This window comes from Gallus gallus, chromosome Z (assembly GCF_016699485.2).
Source record: "Gallus gallus isolate bGalGal1 chromosome Z, bGalGal1.mat.broiler.GRCg7b, whole genome shotgun sequence".
In the NCBI taxonomy this organism is placed as follows: Eukaryota; Metazoa; Chordata; class Aves; order Galliformes; family Phasianidae; genus Gallus; species Gallus gallus.
The window spans coordinates 81,777,571-81,799,794 of record NC_052572.1 but is presented as its reverse complement, the minus strand read 5'-3'; the positions used below and the strand labels follow the sequence as shown (position 1 = coordinate 81,799,794).

The following is a 22,224-nucleotide window of genomic DNA, read 5'->3' as shown; positions in this document are numbered from 1 at the left end:
GCAGTAATGGAGAAACAGAACATGCATATCTGATGGCTGAGGGTGCATTAGAACCTCCTTTTTAAACTTAAAAGATACCATGTCCATCCAATCTCAGTACTCAAAAAACAGGATTTATTCTCTCCAAGCTTACTGCCAATTAGTCACTAAAAAACTACAGATCATAAATAATATTTTGAAGTAGATTAATTTTACATGTGCCTATGAGCTGTACGTTCATACATACACACATCACCCCCCAAGGAAATAAAGAGCAGGTTACCCTTCCAATTCATTAACAATTTGCTAACATACGCTACATAAGATTAAACGCCACCAGCCTCATAACACAGGTAAGGTTGATAGCCTTGATCCATAGCAGCAAAAAGATTCTTTTGGACTTGACCTCAGTATTATTCGTTAGCAAGAGTTGTCTTCAGTTACCTGTTATCACTGTAGAAATGACTATTTAAAAAGACTTAAGCCCAGCGTAAGAACATGGCTGGTCTCCCCCTCAACACAGAATGGTTAATGTCAAGGTAACTGTTAACCTCAAGGTAGTTCACCCACACAGACACAGTACGTGATCTTAGCAGTCACCAGTCAGAAAGCAGTCGCAAAGCCCACGACTACTGCATACTTCTCTGGAGTGTTTGGCAGGACACTTCCTTTTGACTGCATGAGCTGCTAGGAAAGTTAGACTGTAGGATGGCACAAACATCAAAACCTCATCAACTGTACTTCCTCATTAAAATAGTTCCTGTCCTCTTCTCGCCCAGCCCTTTGCGAGTACTCTCCCATACAATTTCTGGGCATGGTTTAGAGGACATTCCCGATAGGCAGCCTGCAGATGATCACCTGCTTTGAAAGACAGCACCAATAGGGGCTGCACAACGGCAGTCTCAAGCACAGATAAGTCACACTAATAAGCTGCTGAACAGATCCAAAGAGTTTAATGCATGACCCGCAGTACTACTTACTCTGGGGTAAACAAATTCATGACTTCACTCCAGGAAAAAAAAGAGTGGCAAACTGTCAGAAGATACCCAACACAAACACATTTTCAACTGTTCTGCACATCACCACTTCTAAAGAGAAGATTGACAGTGAGGATGGAAAACAAACTGAAAGGAGAAAACTTCAATCTGCAGTGGAAGACCACCGGTGTCACTCTTAGAAACTTGCAGGTATTTGACAGGACATTTAAAGTCAGGCAATACACGGTATCAGAAGGTGATACCAGAATCTTATGTCTGTTTCGTGTCTGCCAGGTATCAGTACTAAGCTCCCTCTTGTCTTCTCTGCATCTGTCCATGACAAACCCTTACACAACAGCTTGCCCCAGGAGTGAATATGGCAAGTCCTCAACATTCCCAAATTCCCTGATTTTTCTACAGGAATGTGCAACATGGCAGCAGGAAGCCTATGCAGAGCTGTCACCATGGCCTTGTTAGCACACACAGCAGGGGAACTGGGACGTTAATGTGTTTTCCTGCATCTAGACCTCTTCTTTAGTACGAATACAAATACACTCATAGAGGAAACAGATCTAAGAGGGAATTGAATCACAGGCATTCAGATATTCAGCACTTAATCAGACATAACTCAGCACTTTAGACTGAATAAAGCTATACTAATACGCTTACACGCACATGCAGGGATTCTATTCTACAAGAGCAGCATGGGCACTGTATGCACATACTGAGGAAACAGACCTATCCACAGAGTGCCAATGACTGATCTCGTGGAAGGTTAGCAGGAAGAGATGATGAAGTTAAAGTCTCTTGACTACGTATCAGAGGTGGGTAAGCATAAATAGCTCACTGATGAAAATAGCCAACCTTCCTACTAAAATAAATTAAACTCTCAGGAATCAGATTCGACTGAAGATACATTTCCTCAAAGACGACAGTCTACTTTTAACTAAAATGATTTTCACAGACAAGATCGGTGCTTTTTCTTTACCTCAACAGCTGACCAAAACCATCTGCCTTGGAATTTTGAACATGGAGATGATTTGTCTTCCACAGTGCTGGTCAGAAAAAGAGGAAGAGGAAATAAGGATTTTGTTTGACCTGAAAGTAAGACAAGCAGACAATTCATCTCTTAAACATCGATGAATTACAACTATGGGATTCTTTCAGCAGTGACAACCAGAATAAAGGTCGAAGGAAACAGCTGTTAAATGGAAACTCCTTACAATACCCAATGGAATTAGCAGTTGGAAACACTCGAGTATGTGTTTAATGGATTCTCAGCAGAACAGCTCTGCCTGTAACCAGACAAACATGCTGCATCAGGCTTAGTAACACTCTTCTCCCAGCTGTGTCTTAACCCCACACCTACCAGACTCTTACCAGTTATCCTCTCTAAGAGCGTCCAGCAATAAGCATCAGCAACTATCAACTATTTCAGGAAAGAAAGGAGGAGTCAGGAGTAGAAGGGGGAGCAGACCACCACAAATAACACAAGCCCTCAGATACTCCAAGTTAAGATCACAAAACCAGACTCTGGGCTGTGCCCCATAAACTAAGAACTTTCCATTTATGAAAGCTTTTAGTTACAGGAGCAAAAAAGCACTAAGTTGACTGCGTAGTTACTCTTGTCGGAATGAGTTCATAAACGTCAATGTTTGGTAACTATTCCTACAATGAAACAGTAGAAGGCACATTTGTTCCGTTTGCTCATGGATGTCTACAGTATGTTTCACCCACACTTCTGGGGAAAAGGTACAGAAAAATAGAACAAAGGCCAAAAAAAGAGGTTAGGTTGCAGGTAGACTTGGTGGTCTTTAAGGTCTTTCCCAGCCTGAGCAGTTCTATGATTCTATGACTAAAAATAACAATTTTAAAAAGTAAAAAAAATAAATTCCCAGAGACAGCTTACCTTTTCGGATACAGAGGCATAAAGACATCCTCCTCTACAGACTGCTTCATCCTCAGGACAACCGTGTTAATCAAATCCTGTCAAAAAAAGAAAAAAGGAAAAATATTAACACACCCTCACAAGAAAAGGATCTCACCTTCCACTTACAACAATTGTAGGCAGTTATTTTGTTCATGTGGAAAAGCAAAATGGCTAATTCAGCTGAATGCAGGTGCCACTGTATATAATAGACACTAAGATCATGACTGCATGACAGACCTGTGAGCAAGTCTCAGCTTTAACCATCTTTCTTTTCTTTCTTTCTTTTTTTTTTTTTTAATAAAATCCTCTTGGATAACAAGATTAATGTATTTTCCAGCTATGAAGGTTCTATTAAAAGAACCACAACAAAACACCACAGCTACTATACAAACAGAATCTTATCTAAAGCTTCTTCCTGAAGTCAAGTGTGGCGACTGCATAAACGTTTGTTATTATTTCTTTTCATAATAAAGGGCCTAAACATCAACTTAGTTTCACCTACTTTATGCTGGATAAACTCCCAGATTTGCATGAGAATAAAACCAGAACTGGGCTAAGTGTATGTTACAGTGAATATTTACAGTGAAGTGCATACACTGCATCAAGAACTTCCTTCCCTATTACCACAAGCAGCCTTTACCTGTTTTGCCTGACTGCATTCCCTTCTGGACAGGGACTTGTTTTTCAAACACGTTATCACAAAGCTGTGTAAGGTTCTCAGTCTGTGAAGTCGATAAAGGATCCCACACATTCTTGGCAAATGCTGAAAAATAGGAATTATTTCATTCATGATATCCAAGTGGCTATCTGCTCTAGTTTCAAGGAAGCAAACATTCAAAAAGCTAAACCTTTCATTTGCAGTAACCTTAACAAGTAATTGTAACTATCAACATCATTTTACATTACCACTTATTTAAGGTTTCATTACCTAGCTGCAGTGAATGTCCTCAAGACAACCTTAATATACCTGTAATTTTTGGCAGGATAGTTTTTTCAATCACTCTAGGCAAAACTTCTTCATCAGGATCATCATCTCTTTTTGATTCAGACGACTTTTTGGCATCGCTGAATCCTTCTACAGCTCTGAACCAGGGCATCTCTTTCAGGTCTGTAGAATTCTGCTGAAAGATCATTCCCGTTAGTTGTTCAGCTGTCAGGATTGAGAGAAAAAGCTCCATGCAAAAATATATCTAATGATACCAAAAGATTCTCATTTAACAATTTTACATGGATTCTAATCACGGAATGGACCAAAGCAGCAAGCTAAAACTGAATGTAAAGCTAGATTTCAGAGGGTAGGGTTGTCAAAATGTCAGCAAACAGCTCCACATTAATAAAGATGCAAGTGATTCATATACAAGCAACCTGACAAGAGGAAAAGATGTCCTCCTTCTAGTTAACAACACTTATCTCAAGCTCTGGAATGCCTCTATAACCCACGGCAAAGCTCCTGTACAGAAGTCTTCCCTGCAAGCAGCATGCCCCCGTCCTGTCATACTTTGAGATGCCAGAAATAGCCACAGGTCTTGCCAGTTAACAAAGGTGAGTACATCAGAGTAGACAAGTTTGCAAAGACAGTACAGACCAGAAACGTAGCGGAGCACCGCCTACCCAGAAGCCCAGAGGATATCAGAACACATGAACACACACACACAATTTTTCACAAAAATAAAGTCTGGTGATGCACCTACCTCAAGGGGACTCCAATTTATTAATTTGAACTCTGACTAATGGATTTAAAAGCTTAGGCAGGCAAAAACTGATGTAAGCATCGCAGTATGAGTCGGGAAACTTCTCTTTCCGCTCCTGGAATTTCAACAGGATTTTTCTGATGTCACAACAATCTGCATGGACATCTTCAAAGATTTTCTTACTCTCTTCTAGAACGTTATCTATGGATAATATTCAATAGGAATGAGAAGAAACAATCACAGAATTTATTGAGGCATAAGCTGAACAGTTCATGCATCCTACAGAACAGAAGAAATATCTTTATGATAACAGCATTTGTGCTCCATCTTTCACACCTCTTACACTGAAATGGGTTTTAAAACCAGCACTCTGGCAAAGCCTTTTTCAGGAAAAAAAGAGATACAGAAGACCACAAAAAGACTTCTGCGGTTTTGAACAACTGCACAGATTTAAATACCCATTACATTTCATATTTTGTATGTCTCTTAAAAGCTCAGACAGGAAAATCCTCCTTCTGTTATTCAGCAAATACGCATCGTGCCTCTCCCAGCTCCTCGTGACCTGCTCACTAAGGCAGTTCAAATCTCAATTTAAATACATTCCAACTTTGGACAAAAAACTGATTAAACTAAAGAAGCCTACAGTCTTCTATCTTCTATCTATTCTTCCTAAGGCATTGGTCAGAATTGTTTAAATGCATTAATTCTATGCTGTAGAAAATAAACGATATACCATTCAAAAGGAGTATTTCTTCACTCTCCCTTGAAAATCCTTCTCAATACGGGAGGAATTTTGCTCTCATATCCTGACCAACCTTTGCTCTTCTGGAATTCAGTCACCTCTGTCAGAGCCAGTTCTTCATCACTCGGCATGCCTTCGTGGTGACCAGCTGTTTGTGAACGCTCTCTCAGCTGCCGCCTGCAAGTCCTGCATTCTGTAATGAACTCAGGTGAGTTATTCACCATGTACATACGTAAAAGAAAGCTCAGTGATATACTAAGAACACCCGGTGAGAGCAATAGCCTAAGGAAACACAGTGAGGAAGCAGAAGTAAGTATGCAACCCTAGAGACACAGACTGTAACAGTAAGGTACTTTGTGAGCTGCCAAAGGACATTAAAAGCATCTCTAGCGACCTTCACTTCACCACATTCATACTAGGAACTCCCCCCACCTGAAACACCAAACATCTAACATGGTACTCCATACTATCCCTGCCAGAGGTAGTCTGTAAGAAACTACTGCGCTCTCAACAGTCCAGTCATCTCAGTTCTATGTAGCTTATGCAACAACTTGCATAGAAACTGTGACTGCATCCAAGTCTCACTGGGGCTAAAAAACGTTAGTCCTGGCACCACATACCATAAGAGCATGCAAAATCAACAAGAAAATTATATTTATACCTATTATTTGCATAGCATACCTCTTGTATGTAATTATTGACATTACTTAACGTTAAAGGTTAACAGTTTGCTTCAAGCAAAGTTTTATTACGTCGTTTTTCAACCAATAAAACTCTTAAGTCCTTATCCTGTGCCTAAACAGTGATGAGTCAAGGCACCAATGCAACTGGAACGGTTTCAGAGCTCCCAGTAACTTAAGGTCAGCAGCAGACCCCGACGTTCAAAATGTAGCACCTGGCCTACGCTGATAACAGAGGGTAGGTTAGATGTTCTGATGCACCTATGAACATTCAGATTCCAATCAGCACGAAGAAAACCCCCCATTAACAAACAGATGGTTTCCATGTACCTTGAGCTTTGGAAAGGAAAGGCATTTTTGCACGTGTGTGTATCATCTCGCTTAGTAACTGCAAGGATTTACCTTCACCCCTGTGTAAGTAACAGGAAGCAGATACACACTTACTACAGTTAGATGTAATTATATGTACCTTCGATGCTCACACGTTTTCAGAAGCTTCATCTTTTCATCACTCTCCAGTCCATCATTACTTGGTTTGCCATTCCCAGCTACCAGAAGACAGGAACAAGACAAAGAGGTGAATGCAGAACACTGATTCTGCTTCTGCTCTTCATTTGGAAACTAACCAAAGTAAATAAAACCTCCTGATGAAAAATTCACAGTGTCCAGCGTAAAGCACAGTCAGTATTATCAGTGAACTGTAGGACAGCTGTGGCTGCTCCCTCGTGCAGGGGGATTGCCAGGTCACAGCCTGAACCGGGAGGTGAGCACCTGAGTGAGCACAGGGAGGGACCCCAGATCCACCCTTCCTCTCTGCCCTTCCTGGTGACGCTTCCAGCTGTGCTTCCCAGAGTGCACACACACTCAGAGTCTGCATGCTTTGCACCCACCCCACCTGCACACCAGTTAGAACCAGAAAGGGCTACATCCCCGAGCTCACTCTTCTCAAGCTGTTGCCAGTTATCAGTCAATCCTTCTTTGTCCTCCTGTTCTACAGTGCCTGCGTCCCAAACAAAGGCTCCACATCACCTTCGTTTGCTTTACACCTTGTAACAAGTGATGGAATACCAGCTCACCGCTTCCCAGTCCTGGATGGAAACGGACAGTGCCTACCACACTCTGTTCCCAACAATGGAAAAGGCAAACTGAGCCTGCATGTTAAGTTCCAGCTTCCAAACTTTACACATTATTGCATTTAGATTTCAACAGTCAGCTCCCTACCGTCTCCTGTTATTTGTGTCCCCTTGTATGTATGTCCCAAATTACCCCTACTGATTCTTCAGTTCAACAGAGAAGTAGAAGCCAGAAGCATTTTCTGCTTGGGCTGTTCATCTGTATCAGCGTCAGCTGGCTTCAGTGCACACAAGACACAAAACCGGCTGCCCCTACTGACATACTGCAGCATAAGAAAACACAGCATTTCCATCAAATACAACCAGCAACACAACAGTTGTTCTCTATGTAAGTTCTCTATGTATCTTTTCATGCCCCTGTAGAATCTGTAATTCATAGCAGCATCCTGAAGGCTTCTCTCATTCCTGGGCAGTTATCTTTGAACTGTCAATGCTCTCCACGTGTTTCTCATACTCCCTCTGGTGGGCACGGGGCACATCCTGCAATGATGCCATCCTAAAAAAGAACACACTCAGACAATCAAAACCACGACAAGTCAACAGTTAACACACTTCTGAACATCTTCCGCTTAAAACAAAGCACAAAATCCTTGCTAATAGCAGCACCTGCATCTGGAGCAAAGAAGAACTGCAAGACTTACCCATACCAACGTTTACAGAAGCACTGTGTGTGGACAAGATTCATGCTTTGGAAAACATCAAATGTCACTGACGTAGTGGTAGTTCTGAAGGTACCACCACTTCCCTTGGAAGTTCCCATCTCCACCCAGGACATCTCAGCTGCCCACTGCCTTGTCTGAACAGGCTGAAGAGCCACGACAAAAGGACTGACAGCCCCACCTGCCCTGAGTCGCTCACCTTCCCGCTCCTCCTCCTCGCTCCCGAAGCTCAGCGCCGCCCCGCTTCCCCGCACGGCTCCCCCGAGGGCAGCGGCCGCTCCGCGGCGGTTCGGGCCGCCTCACGGGACGAGGCGGTGCGGGTCAACGTCGATCCGCTCGGAGTCGTCGTTTCCGCGGTCTCTGGCGCCCCCGCGTGGCCGATCGGCGGAATGGCGGCCGCGTACGTTCGGTGCCGCCGTGGAAATAGATGAGGGGCAGCCTGGTTTAGAAGGAGGAGATCGCTGAGCCGGCGGTCCGAGAACCGGCAGCTCGCCCGCACGCGTAGCGCTTAGGAGCAACAGTTGCTGGTTTGGAGTCGTCGGGGCGCATGCTCGGCTGTGACCTGGAGGACTAATCACAATAGAGAGCGGCGGATGAGCTGCACAGAGCGGTTACGAAGCCACTTCCGCATTCCTACGCGCACGCGTTGTGCCGCCTGCAGGACTGAGCAGCGGACAGCGGCAGTTCCGCTCATTGGCCACGAGGGGGCGGCAGAGACCGCGGAAAGAACCTCGGACGGGATCGAGGGCGTGCCTAAGAGGCTTTACAAAAGAAAATTATAATAATAATAAAAACAAAAGATAAAAAATTACCTTTTTTGCCAGCATCTGTTGCACTGTTCTGAAATATTCAACATGCCAAAATGTAACTGCCCAGTCCATTTAACGACAACAAAATTAAAGCACGTTGGCAGAAGGCAGAGCGCCATATTGGTGTCACTCAGCACTCTGTCTTCTTCGTGCTGTCATGTATTTCACAGCTACCTAATGTAAATCACAGCTACCTCTGGAAGACAGTGCCCGAGAGCTGTGCAGGTCCATTCAGGCTCAGCTGGCAGCTTTTCATCTGCCCTTCTCTGGCCCTCCTGCAGCTGGAGAGAGAGCACAGGAGGGCACGTGGTATGCAGACCCTCCCCAGTCAGCCGCAGCAGTCGCTCCTGCCAGCACTCCCTTTCCCCCACGTCTTTCCCATTGGACAGTCTGGAGCCCTGTGTGGCAGAGGAGGAGAGAGCTGCAGGCAGAAGGAAAACGGGCTGCTGGGATTCCTCCATCCCACTGCCAGGTGTCTCCTCTGGCATTTTGGGGGTGGGAAGGGAGTTGTGGGAGCACCCGTGGGGCTCCGGGCAGGAGGGAAGGAAGCAAAGATGCAGCTGCAGGCAGCGGGCTCTGGGCTGGAGCAGTGCAGCCAGGCACAAACAGTGACAACGTACACACACAGATAAACACCCAGCACAGAATCTGGCACTCCTACGGTCCTCCCAGAGCTTGTTACTGCTTTTTAGGCTGCCCTACAGGTATTCTGTCCTATCCCCTTCATTCCCCTGTGTCTTGCCCCCTTCCTTCACCCCGTGCCTTCCCCATTCCTTTTCCAGGCTTTCCCTTTCCTTTCCCCGCTTCCTTCCCCACGCCTTCCCCCTGCAACAGCCCCATGTTCTGCTGCTGTTCTCAGCTGACAATCCTTACACCACACTGTTCAAACACATCGGATCAGACTGCACTACTGGCACTGATTTTAAAACAACACACAACAACAAATACATACAGTATTATGTGTGGATAACAAACTCCTACCTGCTTGAAGACCAATAGCAGCTCCTCATCCTGCAGTAACTCCTGCACACGGCCAGGTCTCCCGTGCAGGGATTTGGCATCTGCAGTGGCTTCGCAACATTGGATTTGAGTCTTTGACTTCCACCTCAATCTGCTCGACAGCAAACTGCCAGAAAGGAGGAAGAAGGAACGTGCCAGCAGTGGATGCGATCGGCAGAGCCAGCAGGGCATCCCCTGCTTCAAAGGGCACTCTGCCTTTCAGTCCCCACCATGGGGCAGCCACTCTCCTGCTTTGCCTCTCCCCAGGGCCTGCAGGGTTTGTTCCATTGCATGCTGTACCCGCATGGCCAGCACGTGCTACGGAGCCCAAGTGGAACACCTGTTGCAGAACAAGTCTTCGCAAGAACAAGACCTACAACCCACATGAGCTCCCTCTACGAAACAAAACACTTGTGGCTACAGCCACAACTACAAGCTGTCTCAAAACTGGGGTTCTGGGGAATTATGGGACATGCAGCTTTCCAATCCTGAGCAGCATATGGACAAGCAAGGAGAAGGAAATAAAGGAAGGCAGAGCACCATCAACACACTCAGTGCATGTCCGTGCAGACTCGCAAACCCACAGCTTCCTGGGTTGTTTCTGCTTTTGTAGCATTTGTGTGCTGCAGATGAGGAAAACGCTCTGCTGTTTGAGTCTTCTTCTGCAAGAGCCACCTACAGGTAAATGGCAGCTAACCTGCAGACCGAGCAGTACTGCCTGGCGTTGGTCAGGGGGAGCTCCTCCTGCCGCTGCTGGGTGCTGATGCTGACAGGGCTGCAGATGCTCTGCAGGGCCAGCTCGTAGCTGGGAGCCAGGAATGGACACGGCGGGAGAGAGAGAGAGCTGGCGGGATCAGCCGACGAATCCAAGAGCATCCAAAAGCCCTCACTCAAAAGCATCACAAAGCCACAGCCAGCAAGCTGGCCATGATCATGAGCAGCATCCCGGATGCTGGAGATTCTTTGCTACCATACACTACGGGAGCACAGCTCTCGCTGCAGGCATCCCACAGCCAGACAAAATGGGAACAAACCCGCAGCTCTGCTGCACGCACAGCCCACAGCCATAGCCTTGCAACATGAGCTGCCTTGCTGTTGCTTGCATCCATCCCAATCCCTGGGAATGAAGACTCAGAAGGCAGTCAAGGCGTTGATCCAGCACCAGCGTGCTTTTATTCCCTAAGAGCCAGGAGGGCCTATTGCTGAGAGGTCCGGTGTACAGATGGGACTCATCCTCTCTTGGGAAGGAGGGAGGGGCTCAGAGCTCGTGCTGCTGCCCGGTGCCTGGGACTGGAGCTCTGATTCTACGTCCCCCTCCACCAGGCTCGGCTCCTCCTGGCTGACGCTGACCTGCTCCTGCATGGAGCTGCTGCTGTCGGGGCACTCGGGCTGTGCTTGGGCTGGGCTGCACTGCAATGGTGCCCCGTCACAGTCCAGCTTGGTGAGCGTTGTTTCTGGCAGGCTCAGGTCAGCGTCTTCTGCACAGCCGGGAGAGATGAGGGCTTCCACTTGGATGAGCACCTTCATTCCCTCACTGATGTTGTATGGAAGGCTGTCATCCGAGCTGCAGCGATTCATGCTTCCTAGCAGCTCTGCATACATGGAAGCACACAGTGAACCATCGCTATACGCTCTGGCTCTTCTGCGTGGACGAGGGCTCGGTTCACCTAGGAAGGAGTAGATACACAGGCAAACAGTTAGTGGCAAACTTTCACCAGCTGAATGATGAGAGTGGTTCTTGAGATTTGCTATTGCAGTGGCAGCAGGACAAAGCCAATAGGACAATAGCAACAGGAGGAGCACTGTCTCGAAAGGAACTGTTGCGCTTTTGTTGTTTGTCTTTCTCTTTTGTGTGGACTCCAAAGCCCTCGCAGAAAGCCTTCACCCTGTTGCAGTGTTATACAGTTTAAACGTGTGCCTGCTGATACAGAGGCAACACGGAGCCGCAAAGGTACTCTTCCTTCCATCCTAAGTGTCAGAAGGAATCATTCTGAGACATACTGCAGTGGTGCCCATCTCCCGTCTCTTTCCAAAACTACTCGGGGAAAGGCATGACAGGGGTGTGCTCCGGCAGGTCCACATCTTGCCTTCACCAGAGACACCAGATTTGGGAAAGAAAGACAGGGCTGAACCGAAGATGGTAGGCACGGGCTTGAACTCTAGCAGGAGGAACAAACCCACTGCAAGCATGAATTTGATGGCGCTGACAAGCAGGGTTTTGACAGCTGGATGTGCACCCTTACCTGCCAGGACCACCACCTCTGTTTCCGAGGGCTCCCTGGCATCGCGCTGCAGTTGGCGTTTGCCCACAGAGGATGGTTTTCTGGGCCTGAAGCAGGAACACCAACTGCATGCTGGGGATTCCTTCACCCTGCTGGGTGGACTTGGTCTGGAGGGAGAAAAGAGGGAGCGGTGTGAGTCGTGCATGGTGCAGGGTAAGGGAAGAGCTGCCCTGAGCTCTTGCCAACACTTGCTTGTTCCTAGCACTGCCTGCTTCCTGCTGAAACACAACTTAGAAGCTCGCTCTGATTCACAAGGTTGAGGTTCCATTCCTAGAGCTCAGTCCTGGAGTCTTGCTGGCTACATTCCCCTCAGCCATGCCAACCCAGATGCAGAGCATGCCTGTTAGTTGAACCTCAGAGTCCAAAGGGAGGGGACATTCAGTACACCACCACACGCACCATTGCACTCCGCTTGCAATAGTGGAGAAAAACCCACAAAAGCCCACCCAACCAAGTCTGATAGGAAGCTGCTGGAAAAGAAAGTCCTCTTTACCTTTCAGATGGAAAGTCAATGATTGTGTGGAATTTCCCCCGCGCAGCTGCGGGGCCTTCTTCCACTTGCATGTCCCTGCTCTCCTGTCACAGCGGGAGAGCTGCTGTGGCCTCCCCTCTGTGCCTGTGCCTCCTCCAGGGTGAGCAGCTTGGTGGCAGGAGAAGACACCTGCTCAAGACATGGGCCCTGATGGAGAACTGCGCCCTGGAAGGGAATACCACAGCTAAGAGGGAGGATCAGAAAGCAGCAGCACAGCCATCACACTTCTGGGGGAGGTGCTGCACATCTCTCAGCCTTGCATTATCTGAATCAAGTGAAAGAAGAGGAGGTCAGAACTCTTTCATCAAGCTTCACCTGCACGCAAAACATCACCATGACAGGGACGGTTTTCTCCTTCTTAAGTTTGGGCTTGGACATTCTCCGCATCCAGCCACAGAGGATGCCATATTCTCATCTAAGCCCACAAGTCTGCAGGCCCCTCAATAGCAAAAGCGTATCTCAACAATCCTGGAGAAGGCCTGCATTTGATCAAGGTGTCTCATCAAGACAAAGCTCATGCAGGAAGACACTCACCTGCTCCATCTCCGATGCCTGACTGTGGAGCTGGAGCAGAAGAGGACTGTCGGTGTGGTTGATGAGGAACTCCACCACGTCCGACTGCCTCTGCAGTTCCACGCAGGCAGCTCTTCCAGCTGGCACAGGCAGCCTCGTTCTGCTGGGATCTGTAGAAAAGGCAGATTGGAGAAGTCATTGACCCGAGATCGTTTCCCCACGTTTGGGCATTTGGGCAGCCAAAGGCTGTCCAGTTGGGCTCTGGAGACTTCCGCAGTGGGCAAGCACTGATGCCACTGAAGACATTCTCCCGGGTGATCAAGGACACACCAGCCCCATCTGACAAACCAAGAGAGCACAAATTGTCCTCCTCTCCAAAGTGTGCCCGTGGGGAGAACAGATCTAAGCCTTGTGCTGAGACGGAAAAAGAAGTTTACCTGAAGAGGTTGGGAGCCCACACAATCGCTAAGTTCTTAGCGGGCATGTTTGTGATGGAGCAGCTCCCAGCGAGACAAGCCAAGTGTCTCATCAGGTACTCCAGCGTCCTGGAAAGCAAGAGCCAAACCTTCAGCACCACTGAGCACGCCGGGCTCACATTCACCAAACAAACCTCACTGTTCTTGCTACTAGCAAGTAGATCAAGATTTCCCAAGTGCCACGCTGCAGCACCAAGCCCCAGCACAGCACAGCTGCAGCCATCAGCTGCACCAGCCGTGCCCCCGTGCCCAGGAGCTGACCTAATCCATTCACCCCACGCAGCCATCCACCACTTCAACACACACAGGCATCACGTTGCCAGCGTGACACAAAGCCTGCCATCGCATCATCGCCCTCTGAAGTGCAGCAGGGCTGAGCTCCCCACACCGAGGGCAGCAGTTTTCTGACCTGTAGTGAGGGGCAGGCAGCTGCTGGATGACCTCCTGCATGCTGAGCAACCGCTCCTCATCTGTACCGGCACAAACAGCGTCCTGGAAGAAAGCAGAAAGGGAATGAGACACACATCATGTGAGTCAAGCGCATGGGGCTAACAGAAAAAAGGCCTCTGAGCTGCAGAGGGCACTGCTGCTCCCATCTCCCACATTTCCAATGGCAGGATGCACACACCAGGTGTTACGGTGCACCCGGTGTGCAGGAAGCACGAGCTGCTTGTTGTACAGAGACACCCACTGGACGTCCATCAAAACCCCAACTTCAACAGAAAAAAGACCAAAAAAAGGTGCGCAGGCGTGTGTGTGGATGGGAAAGGCCACGAAGAGGGACATGAAGGCCATTGCCTTGTGCTTACCGAGAACTTGCCATGCAGCTGCTCGCGCAGCAGAGGGCTCGGCAGCTCCCTGAAAGTACATCTTGCACAGGGAGCTCACGCTGTGAATGTCCCGGACGGTGAGCTCCGGAATCTGCTCCGACTCAAAGTCATGGCTGGAGAGAAGGACACAAAAACAGAGGGCTTGGAGAAAGAGGAAAACAACTCCAAAGCAAGACAACATACAGTCCAGAAGCACTCTTACCGCAGCTTCTGGATCTTGGACGCCACGCCGGACAGGCGGTAGATCCCCTGCACCACGCCGTGCTGCTCGATGAACTCAGCGCAAGCTCTGCACGGACCTGGGGGACTACAGAACAAGGGCCAGCGCTTAGCTGAGCTCCTGATTCAAGTCCTGCTTCAGCCGCTGCCCCTGTCACATCCCATCCACTAAGCCCAGCCGGGCTACTGCTTGCCTCCTCCGTAGAGGAGAAAAAAGGCTGTCGCAGACTGGCGCATACAGGCAGGAGCCCGGGGAGGAAACTGGACACGGACGTGTTCTTGGCTTTCAAGAAATGCCACAACCTGCCAAGCAGCCTGCAGAAAGTAATTCTGGGGAAGCCAGAGACACTGCCACAAGTCCCATCACAGCTCCCACCGGAATGGAGGCGTGAGACCTCATGTCCAGAAGAGCTAGGAAACTGACGCAGTACACTCTCTTGGGCCAAAAGGCTTCCTTGGTTTTCAGGCTAGCGTGGGATTGGCTTTACACCTTTGGCTTTAAGCAAATACAAGTGTGCCGGCCTCCTATGAGCATTAGCCTCAGCTTCCCTTGCAGCCATCAACTCCCATTTCACGTTTCTCCACCGCTATCAACCGCTGCCCCTTGCTAGACACGATCTCCCTTTCTTTCATCTTGTACATGCCCAACAGAGGGAGGAAGCTCTCAGGAACGGGCTGTTCCTTACCATCACGGCCAGAGTGGAGAAGATGCTCTCCCAGGTCACAGCCAAACACCCCTCCCTTCTCCTTCTCCAGCTCCATCTCCCGCTGCTTCGGTTCCTCTGGGCGGGCCTTCACGAAGGAACGAAGGAAGCTGAGGAGCTTGCCACGCTTCTTTGGCACTGCACAACAAAAGGAAGAAACCAGTTCATTTCAGGTTAGGCTCAGTGGGACCAGGCCAGAGCATCACACATTCGACAGAGCACGTAAAAGCGGGAAGAACATTGCCAACAAGTACCTACAACAACAGATTGTCCCCGTCCCTGGAGGAGTCCAAGGCCAGGTTGGATGGGGCCCTGGGCAGCCTGGTCTAGTCTGGCATTCGAAGTGGAGGTTCGCAGCCCTGCCTGAGGCACGGGGGTTGGAGCTTGATGATCCTTGAGGTCCCTTCCATCCCAAGCCATTCTACAAGGATCCTATCGTTTGCCCAAGCCCTCATTCTCACTGCCTACAAAACAGCAGCCCTACGCCCCGTGGGATGCAGGAAGGATCATCAACACAGAGGAGAACGTGGGATGGATAAAGGAGGTATTCAACACAGAACACACCCAGAAAAAGACTCCATTTGATTTCCCCGCGCCATCACATGTAACATCCGTACCTGGCTTTGGCGCTGAATTGATGAGGGCCTCAGGAATTTTTCCGTTGATGAGCTCCACGCACTCACCAGGGAAAAATCCAACCTGGAACAAGATCAAGAAGAGAGATGGAATACTGAATGCAGCATTTCTCAGGCCTCAACTGTTCAACCAAGAAAGAATGGCCTGCAGAAAAGTAACCCTCATTCAACATTTGCAGCCAGAAGACCTACAAAAGCAATTGACGGAGCATAAGATGGCTGTTCTCCGTGCTTGTACAAAGGACAGAGATGCTCAACTCCTGACTGCCTATTGAGCACAAGAGGCTCTTGCTTCTAAGTCACATGAGGAGACAGTTTCCCACCCAAGCCCAGAGCCAAAGGGAAAGTCCTCTGACAGCGACACAGGGAAGCTGTTGACGTCCAGAAGCCACCCTGTGGAGGCCGAGCAGCTCAAAGCTGACCTTCCTCACTTGACTGCAATTGCGCCCAGGAGTCTGAAGCTTGTGCCTACCTGAAAGCCACGCTTGCCTCTCCACCAGGGGCTCTGCTCCTTTGCTGGCATATCAAGAACGCACACCAGGTCTCCCACCTGCAAGACATTGCAACATCAATCCCAGCTTCAGCACAGCTGGGAGGAAAGCACAGCTGAGATGACGCCATTCTTCTGCACTGCCAAAGAGCGCACAGCTTGAGAGCAATTGCACTGGGGCAGCTCTTCAGGCATTTCCCGTCGGAAAGCTGAACGTGGAGGTACAAGAGCCACTGCCTTACACACCACACAGAATACAGTGCAAGCATGCCAAATCAAAACGTCTTTTAGACATGGCTGACCTCCTCCCTGCATCCAACCCAGTGCAAGTCCTATCTGGACCTGCATCTTCTGGGCTTCGCCTCACAAGGCATTCTGAAGGTGTCTGACAATATTCCTGATGCATTCACACGGTATACTCTTCTGGCCGTGACAACAAGGAACGCCTTCTTTATCTCCTTACCTCCAAGGAGAGCTCATCCGCTGCCTGGGCAACGTAGCTCTTGATCACGTGGGCAGCAGCAATAGCTGGAATATTCAAAGATGACTCCTCACGGACCAGCAGGGGCTTCCCCTGGTTCTCAGGCTGAAATAGAGAGCACAGACCATGGTGAAGAGCTGAGGACAAACAAAGAGGATCTCAGGGTGACATGGCACTAGCAAGGCAATGAAGCTTTTAAGCTGACATCTTTAGTGACGCCAAGAGAGCCGGAAGGATGCTCTCTCTCTTGAAAAGCAGGAGAGCACACCGGTGGCTCATTCTGCTGGCTCAAGGCAGAGAACAGAGACCAAGCAGAGCTTCACACTGTACCTCCGTCAACGCCCGGTCAGGCCCACGGCTGATCTCGCTGCTCGCGATGCCCATCACAGCAGGCGCGACAAGCTGCAACAGAAAAGAAACACATTTCCTGTGCTCACACAGCACTGGATCAAGAGACTTCTTCAGAACTACTTCTAGAAACAACAACTGTGTGCAGTCTATTCAAACGGGACAGCCGTTGCAATACGCAGCACTGGACCAAGTCGCTGTCCCTCTGCTAGCAGATGGGGACTCTGGCACAAAGCAGCAGATGCATTTGCCCCGAGCACGCTGAGAGCACAGTAGCAGGCCAGGGAGAGGTGTCGCTGCTGGGGCTGGAGCTGCTCCCCAGCCCCCGGCTCCCAGCAGCAGCCTCACCACCAGCGCCGGCCGCAGCCTTGCCCACGCATTTCGCTGCGTCTCTGCATCGCTGCATCTCTGCTGTGCTCCCTACAGCTGTCGGCCACACTCACACAGCCAAAGCATGCACGCTTCTGCCCCTGGCTCATGTTCTGCAGCTCTGCACAAACTGCGGCTAGGGCTCTTTGCCTAAGGGATTGCCTTCCTTCACACTAGCTGCTCCCAGCACTACAGGCAGCATCCTGCTGAGGGTTGAGCTGGAGAGGAAGTGGAAAAAACCCACACGTGACCAGAGCTGCATTTCAGCTGGACGAGGCTGTGTTACTACACACGGTGTGACTAAACACGGGCTGCTGAACCATGTGGCAATACAAAACATGGCACGTACCTGGCAAGAGATCAGAACAAGGGAGAAGAAGATCCTCGAACCCGCAGCCGTTCCTTGTCACTTTGCTCTGATCTTCCACGAGCAAAAGCTGCACCAAGGGAGCAGGCGGAGGGTGGGGAGGGGAGGGAGAAAGAGCAGGTCAGTGAGCCTCCACAATTTAGCAAGGAAGGCGAGGGAAAAACCGTTGGACAAATGCCATCTTGATGGATGGCTTTGGAAGTGATGGCCTGGGGGAAAATGGCGTCTGATGGTCCAGATGAAGAAATATGATCCTAGGAGCTCTGCCAGCCAGCACTTCTCAAGCCCTCGCTGCCCACCCGTCTATCCCGCACCGTCTCAGCTTACCTACAAGGCGCTGCACAAGATGGGATGAAGACAAACACACTCAGTAGATGCACAAGTGCAACAAGCCACGTACTCACGCCGAGCTCAAGCGCTCCAATGAAGGGATGCAGCACGCGCTGCTCCTCCCCTCATTCTAGCCGCTTATGACATCACTAAGGGCCACCCGGCTGCTCCACCATGGACGGACAAGGTGGGGAGGCAAGACCACGTCACAAGACCACAGGATTCCAAAAGGGCACCCCAGCGTTCGAGAAATCAGTGCGTGGTTGGAATTCCATCCCAGCCAAATCCTGGAGAAGCTGGCATGGGGTTGGCGGGACCAAAGTGCAGGACCCGGAGCTTGGTGCTGCTGAGCCTCTTGCTGGGCCTATGGCAAATCCACACTAGGGTCCTTCTTTGCATCCACGGGCGGCTTAGAGCAGCCATCTCTTTCACCTGGATGGAAATAAAGGAAGAGAAATACATAGTACTTCTACTAGACTGCTTCGACAGTTTCTTTCCCGAGTGCATTTTTGCCTTTTGGCTTCCATGACGACCTCATTTCCTCCTCCTTTTCTTTGGGGGGAAGCTGCCCCCAGTGCCTGAGCTTCACAAGATAGCGTGAAACATGACACTAAGACAAACGCTTGCCCTGGGTGCAGGGTGGCTGTGCTTTGCCAGGCATATAAAGGAGGGTAGGGCTATGAAACGCCACGTGGCAGCCCCAAGCCTTGGGGGTCTTGCCAAGTCTGCATTCAGTCACTGTGGCCACAGCTGCTGCCTCACTGCCAGAACGTATCCGAGGATACAGATGGACGCAGGCACTCCTGCTCCTTCTGCAAAGCCCTCCTCTGCACAGCCCGTTAGCTGCTGATCACTGCTACGCCAACCGGGCTCCCCTTTACAGCAGCCTTGGGATAAACACGATTGTACTCTTCCGTGCAGCAGCAAGCTCCAGGGATGAAGCAGCACAGAGGAAACCAACAGAATCTACTGCTGCTGAATCCACCAGCTCCTTCTGCCCACCAAGAGTAATACCAAAGCACAGAACACAAGTGGGATAAGCGCATCTCGCACACGGACAAAGGGAATCAAAACAGCTCCTTCGAGAAGAGCTCGTTGGGTAAACCCAGCCTCAGAGACACAAATGCATCTGGTTCCAGTAAATATTTCGGCACATTGTTGATGAAACGCTGTTCTGTTGCTCGGAGAGCACGAAGCATGCTGTGTTGACACGCACAGCAGCGCGATGCCCAAGCTGAGCACGCAAACCTCCCCAGCACCCCTGGCCAATGCTGCCAGGGAAATGCACGACCTGCAGCCCCACACGGCTCGCTGCACGGACACTGGGGGGCTGTCTTAGTCTCAGGTGGGATCCATTTTTCTTCAGTGTCTGCTATGATGCTATGACAGTGAGAACACTCTCGTGTTTATAGTTTCTGAGAAGCAGACCTGGACAGAGCCAAGGCCGTTCTCAGCAAAGCTCTCAAGAAGGAGCTGGGAGGAAACCAAATGAGGACAGCTGACGTCAACGGGCCAAAGGGATATTCCATACCATATGACATCAGGTGGAAGGGGTTATGGACGAGGTGGGAGCTCATCTCACTCTCTTCCTCTGCTTGCCCATTGCTTGGGAGGTGCTGAGCCACTGCTTCTACATCACTTCTTACATACATTCATATATATATGTGTGTGTGTGTGTGTGCGTGCATCCATTACTTCTGTCCTTTTCTCTACCTTTGGAAAGAGATTTCTCTCAACATATGAGTTCCACCTTCTTTTTTTTTCCCCCATAATTCTCTCCCCCATCCCACCGGGAAGGGGGGAGTAAGCAAAGGACTCTGTGGTGCTCCACCACACGAGGGCTGCAAAGCAATGGCAGCAGACGTGCAGTGCACTGTCATAAGTGCACATGTACATAAGCAGATGCTCTCATCCACACGTGCAAATCTGAGGGCGAGGAATAAAAGGCTCGCTGGGCCATGGGCAAAGCAGGGAGCAGATGATAGGCAGGAAACAGGAAGGAGTTCAAGACCAGCTCTCCTACACCAAAGACAGGGAGAGCTGAGTCAGCACCACGGGGGGACTTACGACAAAGCTTGAGAGCTTACAGAGACCTGAGGTTGCCAAAGGAGGCCGCCAGGGTAACTCTCACCAGTCTTTTGCAGGGCTCTCACGGATGCTTGCGATGCTGACTTCCACTGCCTATGGCATTGGTAGAAAGCCCAGGTGGCAAATGCTCAATTGGTCTGGGTAACGCTTCTATGCTTCCACAGTTAGGACTGAAACAAAAGGAAAAAAAAAAAGCATGCAGCCCTATGAAATTTGTCTCTCTACTGCTGCTGTCAGCGTGACATCTACGATGAGCATTACGCGTCCCTGCACCCGACTGAAGATTCATCCAAGTCTGTGGGCACTGTTACCAGCAGTTCCCAGAACATCTTGCACCACAAAATGCAGCATGCTCCTTTTTTTCACAGGCCCCTCGTTTCTCTCATCAGCCTCAGACTCACTCCACTTCAACTACACCCATCAGAACAGCCCTTCCGTTCTGCTGAGGTAGGAACCCACTGCTGGGATGTCCCCCACTCCCGTTCCCCGCTATGTCCAGCACCGGCGGGGAAAGGAAGAGACACTGCCATCACCTACCCAGACTTCTTGCAGGGCCTTCCAGACCCTCTCACATCACAGGGAGAAGCGGCACAGCTCTCGTGGCACAAAGCTCAGAGAAGGCTGCAGAAATCAAGGTTGCCGCCAAGGTGCTGCTTTCAAACAACGTGACTTAGCGGGCACGAGACGGGAAAGACAAGGTTCTGGTTCAGAAGCCTCCAATCCCCGTGGATGTGGCTGTCTGCAAAGACCACAGCTGCCTGCTTTCCAGCAGGGGGACGCTCACCCAGCAAAGCACTCACCCAGCAGATGCCTCTCCTACAATCATAGCATCAGCAACGTTGGAAAAGACCTCCATGATCATCCAGTCCAAACACCCACCTACCACCACCATTTCCTTCCCACTAAGCCACGTCCCTCACTACAACATCCAGTGTCCCTTGAACACCTGCAGGGACAGGAACTCTATCACCTCCCCAGGCAGCCCGCTCCAGCGGCTGAACACCCACTGGGAGAGGTTGTACTTCCCATCCAACCTCAATCTCCCCTCATGCAACCTGAGGCCATTCCTTCTAATCCTAGCACTAGTTCCACGGGAGAAGAGGACCACCCCCACCTCAACACAACCTCTCGTCACGTAACTGGACAGAGGGAGAAGGTCTTCCCTGTGCCTCCTCTTCTCCACACTAAGGAATCCCACTTCCCCCAGCCGCTCCCCATCACACTTGTGCTCTACACCCCTCACAGCTTCATTGCGCTTCTCTGGACACACTGCAGGCTTTCAGGGTCCCCCTTCTAGTCAGGGGCCCAGAACTGAACACACTACTCAAGGAGAGGACTCACCAGTGCTGAGTGCAGTACAGTGGCGATGATCACTTCCCTGCTCCTGCTGCCTCCGGCCCTTTGCAGTGCACTTCCACTCTAAACTGTTCCTTCTGCGCTACCGCTTGGATCCTCCCTTAGGGCTGGAGCTCAAGAGGTCAACACAACACAAAGAACACAGCGTGCAACTGGAAGGCATATCTCAAAGCCTGAAGAGCGAGAACGGGACCCTGCAGTTAGAGACTCTGAGAAGGGCCTCACAGGATGCCTGGGGAAGGGGACCTGCAAGTCAGACGCAAGGGAAGAGCAACAGCTCTCCCTCCTTTTTCTGGAAACAGCGAGATAGGAGTGGGAGTTCTAGGTTGTGTAATTGTTATCACCATCTGCTGAGTGTTCCGTACCGTGGATCTAATCATTTCAGGTCCAGCTGACTTTCAGAGAAACCTGAAAGCTTACTGACTCATGTACTAGCCTTATGAAGATGCCAGCTAAAAGACGTCGTCAGCATTGTGGCCTACGTCGAAGCCATGGCTTTTGTTCTAAAGATCAGAGTGAGTGTGGTGTGAGTGAGATGCATTCCTTGCAGGGAATGAGTGTCAGCCTGTTTGCATAGTACTGTCTTCTGATTGCGGGGAAGCGTG

General features: G+C 49.9%; 1 pseudogene; it reads right to left on the bottom strand.

Moving 5' to 3' along the window:
• LOC112530752 overlaps window positions 1–22,224 on the bottom strand; it is a 584,651-nt pseudogene that overhangs the window by 187,926 nt on the left and 374,501 nt on the right.